We start from the raw sequence: 5,625 nt of genomic DNA, 5'->3' as shown, positions 1-5,625 counted from the left end.
TAATATTTGTAAATTAGCACCTAATGAGTAGTATAAATAGTGTGATACCTATTTGTAATTACATGAACCATGTAAAAGCAATCTCCAAGCAATATAAAAATCTTCTTAGCAATTATGTTGTTTCTTTCTTCATTCTTTTAGCGATCTAACTTGAAAAGGCTTATTTGAACTTTCAAAAACGTGAAAACTCTATGAGTAAGTTGTCAAGTGTCGCACGGAGTACTTAGTAAAAAGTCTAAGTCTATAATAAAGTGGTATGAGAGTCAGTTTTTACTAATGGAATAATTAACGAGGGAGACATCAACGCTGTTAGCACCACCAATATCAAGCAGGATAGTGGAAAGAAGCATATAAAGGGAAGGAAGAACCTTAAGAGTAACTAGGAATTGTTACTCGACCATATACCAAGCAAAACCCTGACGTCTCCCCACTTTTGACCATTGAAACAAGTGATGATGAACGTGGAGAGGATCTCATTGACATCACGCCCGGAGTAAAGTGGATCGTAAGGGTTGACACGACAAGGCTAGCTATAGAGATCTAAGGAAAGCGTTTGAACGAGGTCGATAGAAATCTCGAGACTCTCGAGGTACTTCACCCTTGAGGAGAATGACAACATCCGAAAGGAGTTAGAAGGGCACCAACATGCAGAATATGAGATCGCTTCTTTTGAGTGTTAGTTCATGGATGCATCAAGCACAATTGAAACCATGAGAGCCGAGATGAAATCACTGAACAAGGGGATTGACATTGGAGGATCGACATCGTTTGACAAAAATAGGAAGGATAAGTTTGAGTCCTAAGACACCGATATTCAATGGTCTTCGTGACGCACAGAAGGTGGAGAATTTTCTTTTACATTAGGAGAATTACTTCAAGTGTAACAGGGTAAAGTACGACGAGAACAAGATCAACATTGTCATGTTGTATCTTTCAGAGATGATCATGCTATGGTAAATGCGCAAAGAGTCCGAGATAAGGAAGGGGCTTTGCACCATTAACACTATGGAGCAACTCTGGGAAAATTTCAAGAAAGTCTTTTTTCCCAATAATGTCATCTATGAGGCAAAACGCAAGTTTAGGAGTTGAAGAAGACGAGCAACATACGAGCATACGTGAAGGAATCTTTCACCACCCTCACACTTCATATTTCCAACCCCACGGATGAAGATATCTTGACCAATGTTAAGGAGTTTAAATTGAAGAAGGAGACTCACTTAAATTAAAATTCTAAGTCAAAGAGAGTTCAATTCAACAAGGAGTTTGAAGTGAAGACCAACATTCTAAATTTTTGTGCTTAAATAGAAGCAAAGTCATTCATAATACTTGTGCACTTACATAGAAAAAACAGTAATTAAGAAATTTACTTTGCAAGTGCTACCAGCAGATTGAAGGAACCCATCGAAGAACCTAAGTATTCTTTTTTTCTTTTTTTTTTCATCTCATTTATTTCATCTAATTTATACCTGACCTATTTTTCTGGCTTGGCTGGGTGGGATAGCTAAGCCATTTCTTTTTCTTTCGAATAGTGCATAAACACCAAAAACCGAGACACCTAACCAAATCGAATTATTTTGATATTTCAATTTTCGATTCGGTATTTGATATACGTTCTTGTATTTTTTTGGTATTTTAATTTGGTTTTCGATATGTAATTTTTGTGTTATTCGGTATTTCAATTTACCAAAATATATTATCTTATAATATATATTAATATTATATTAATAACTGATGTTAAATAATAAGTACTATAATCTAAAATAAAAAGTAAAAGTAGGTCAAATTTTTCAAACTTTTTCTTTTTTCTTTTTTCACTGTACAGTCCTAAGACCATCGTTTCAAAGGCCAAAAGTGACCATTCCTCTTCTCACTTTCCCACGTCGACAGACTACAGCAGCAACAACCCCACTTTCGAGTTTCGACGATGACGACCAGCAGTAGCACGCAGCAGCAACCAGTCAACCAGCAGGCAGCCGTAGCACACCAACCGACCTTTCCAATTTCCACACAGCCAGGCGTCTGCCGACTTCTAGCGATCCCCATCAGGTATTGTATTTCTTCTTTCATTTTAAGTTAAGAAGTTACAAAATGAATATTTCTTCTTTCATTTATTTTTCTTTCTGATTTTTGTTTTTGTTACTAGTTAGTGTGTGAATGTGAAATAACTTTTTATATATAGATGTTTGAACAAAATCAATTAAATACGAGTGTGGCTGATCAAAGTTCAATAAGTATGGCTAGTTCTACGGATGATACACCTGCTAATAGCAATGATGCTTCAATTGGCACATAAAAAAAGAGTGAATCCTAGATCTATTGTTTGGCAACACTTTGAATTTTTTTGGAAAATGATGTATTAGTTAAAGTAAAGTGTTTTTCATTATAAACAATACCATGCTGCTAATACAACTAGAAATGGAACAAGTGGACTAAGACAACATTTGACTAACAGGTGTAAAGTGTATAAGCCCTCGCCTGTTGCACCTGATATTAAAAAATTATTATATATTCAAAGTAACAGTTCTTCGATAGAGACTTCGAAACTTGAGAAGAGGTAGCTAGGAGAGCTTTAGTTGAGATGATAAAAGCTACCTTTTAGTTTCTTGAAAATTAAGACTTTAAGAAGTTTATGATTGTAACATTTGTTTCATATTCATTCTCGTAGAACCATAACAATGGATTGTTATTAGAGCTGTCAATATGGGCTAGCCTACCCCATTCACGCTAACCTATTCATGCTTTGACATTTTACGGGTCAGCCCGGGCTAGCCCATTTTTGGTGTGGGCTAGAAAACGATTGGCCAACCCACAAGTATGTGGGTTACAGGCTTGTCAGGCTAGTCCACTTTTTGAAAAATTATATATATTTTTTAATTATTAAATTAAATTATAAATTATAATTTGAAAATATTATTATAAATCGACAAAACAATATTACATGATGTTAATATTACTAATTGTTAATCAAATCTACAAATAAAGTTATCTTTATAATATTTATTAAGTTTTTTTTTTCAAGTAAAAGCATAAATATCTAAATAGAAATATTAACCTAATTGTTTGAGTTTGGACTCTCTTTAATTTTAAATTTTAATAATATATTATATTTTTAATTAATTTCTATTGGCCCATAGGCCGACCCTACCTATATTTCTCAAGCCCACAAATCAACAGATTTATTTAGACTGGGATAAAAAGTCATTTTCTTAAAGGGACTCCAAAAATCTCAGTCCAATCCTATTTAATTCTGGATTAGGCCGGGTCGGCCCGACGGGTCTTGCCCATATTGACGACTCTAATTGTTATGAAGTTTATGGTGAATTGAGAATGAATTTGAAAAATTCTTTAAGAGAAATACAACCAAGAATTTGTCTCACAACAGACACATGGATTTCAGTGCAAAGAATCAATTATATGTGTTCGACTGCTCACTTTATTGATAGGAATTGGATGCTTGATAAAAGAATATTAATTTTTTGTCCTATCACTAGTCATAAAGGTGAGCATTTGGCTGAGTGTATTAGTAATTGTTTACTTGATTGGAAATTGGAAAATGTCTTTACTGTTACGGTTGATAATGTTTCTTCAAATAATATGGCAATTTTAAAGTTATCCAATAAATTAGATATGTGGGGAACTAATATGATGAAAAATAAGTATCTTCATGTGAAATGTATGTTTCACATACTTAATATAATTGTGCAAGATGGTTTGAAAAAAATTGGTCCTTCTATCAAACGAGTGAGACAAATGGTGAATATGTTGGATCATCTTCTTCGAGGACAAGAAATTTTTTGAAATGTGTTGAAATGCAAAAGATAGAGTATGATAAAATGTTGTCTTTAGATGTGCCTAATAGGTGAAATTCACCTATTTGATGTTGGACACGACAGAGTTTGAGAAGGTTTTTGAGAGGTTTGATTTTATGATGGTAATTTTAATTCTTTTCTTGCTACTGATGTTTGTGAAGATGGAAGTATTACAGGTTCAATTCAATATGAAGATTGGGCTAATGTGAGAAATTTCACAAAGTTTCTTGAAAAAAGTTATGAGCTCCTTTCATGTTCACGGTATGTTACTTGTAATGTTCATTTTGAGGATATATGTGAACTTGATGATTATTTGAAAGTATGTATGGTAAGTGATGATGTTGATTTGAGTAAAATTGATTGAGGGATGAAAGAAAAGTTCAAGAAATATTGGGTACTCTTGAAAAGATGAACAAAATATTTTTTATTGCTTTTGATTTGAATCCTCACATAAATTTGTGTATATTAGTTTTGCTCTTGAAGAATTACTTGGTGAAGATAGGAAAAGATAGTGCATAAGGAAGTAGAGACTTACTTAGCTCGAAGAATTTATTTGCGGTATATGTAAGGAAGTATGCAAAAGGTTCTAAAAATCAATCATCTTCATTTGACTCATCTACTTGTTGTCTTTCTCAAAATGTGAAAATAAAATCTCTGAGAACAAAGTTTTACATGAAGAAACAAAAGGAAGATTCTGGAAGTTTAGGTGTATTTGAGTTGGATAGATATCTTCTTGAAGAGGATATGAGGATTTGATATTTTGACTTGGTGGAAAGTTAATTCTCCTAGATTTCGTATACTTTCACAGTTGGCTCGAGATTGTGTATTAGCTAACCTATATAGAGTGTGCCATCAAAATGTGCATTTAGCATCAGTGGTCGTATTCTTGATCCCTTTAGAAAGTTCATTGACTCCTAAATGTGTGTAATGTCTTATTTGTATCCAAGATTAGCTTATACAAGAAACTAAGCCTATTTGTGTTGAAGAAAATTAGGAATTTCTTGAAAAAATTGAACTTGGTAAGATTTGTTATTTTTTATTTTTTTTTAAAAAAAATAAAATACTTATTGTGTTGTATGACATATTTGATTTTCTTATTTATAGAAATGACAAATAGTGGAAGAAACTCTTACATTGTTTGATCTATGATTGGCTTGCTAATCTCAAGTATTTAATTGTGGTGAGTTCATACGACATTTATTTAATCATATCATTTTTTAATCTTAAAAAAGTAGTATTCTAACATTTGATTTTATTTTAAAAGGTCCAAGAGTCGAGACAATGAAGAAAGGTATAAAGTACCAACTTTTGTTAGTGTTTTTTGTAATCTTGTTGGCACTTGAGTCTTGAAAGTAGTCTCGTGAAAGAAAGTCAAGAAACTACATTATCGCTCATTGTTGTTGTTTGTTATTGTTGACACTTGAAACTTGAAAGTGGTCTCATGGAAGAGGCTACATTGTTTGTTGCTCATTATTGTTGTTTGTTATTGTTGGCACTTGAAACTTGAAAGTAGTCTCGTGAAAGAGGCTACATTGTTTGTTGCTCATTATTGTTGTTTGTTATTATTGGCACTTGAAACTTGAAAATGGTCTCGTGGAAGAAGCTATACTGATGCATTATTGTTACTTGTTAGATTGTTATTTGCTCAGTGAAAGACAATTCTATTAGTTAAAATTGGCGTACTTTGCTTAGTGAAAGGCAATACTTGGATTGCCTCCAAATTGGCGTGCTGTATGATTTTGTGAGACAAATTGGCGTGTTTTATGATTTCGGATTGCACCATAAACAGTGGGTCTTCTTTATAAGGTCACACTAC

At 33.0% G+C, this 5,625-nt stretch overlaps 1 long non-coding RNA gene across 3 annotated transcripts; it reads left to right on the top strand.

Annotated features, from left to right (window-relative positions):
* The first annotated feature begins 1,800 nt into the window (after positions 1 to 1,800).
* Positions 1,801 to 5,395, top strand: LOC107013042. 3 transcript variants are annotated; one of them, XR_001456120.2, is made up of 4 exons: positions 1,801 to 2,046; positions 3,978 to 4,070; positions 4,914 to 4,989; positions 5,074 to 5,395. It is a non-coding gene; the product is annotated as an uncharacterized LOC107013042 (long non-coding RNA). The 3 variants fall into 3 exon arrangements; XR_001456119.2 differs by having other exon boundaries at positions 3,971 to 4,070; XR_001456118.2 differs by having other exon boundaries at positions 1,805 to 2,046; positions 3,986 to 4,070.
* Positions 5,396 to 5,625: the final 230 nt, after the last annotated feature.

The sequence above is a fragment of the Solanum pennellii genome, chromosome 3 (assembly GCF_001406875.1).
Source record: "Solanum pennellii chromosome 3, SPENNV200".
NCBI lineage: Eukaryota > Viridiplantae > Streptophyta > Magnoliopsida > Solanales > Solanaceae > Solanum > Solanum pennellii.
This window is presented reverse-complemented; position numbering and strand designations above follow the sequence as displayed.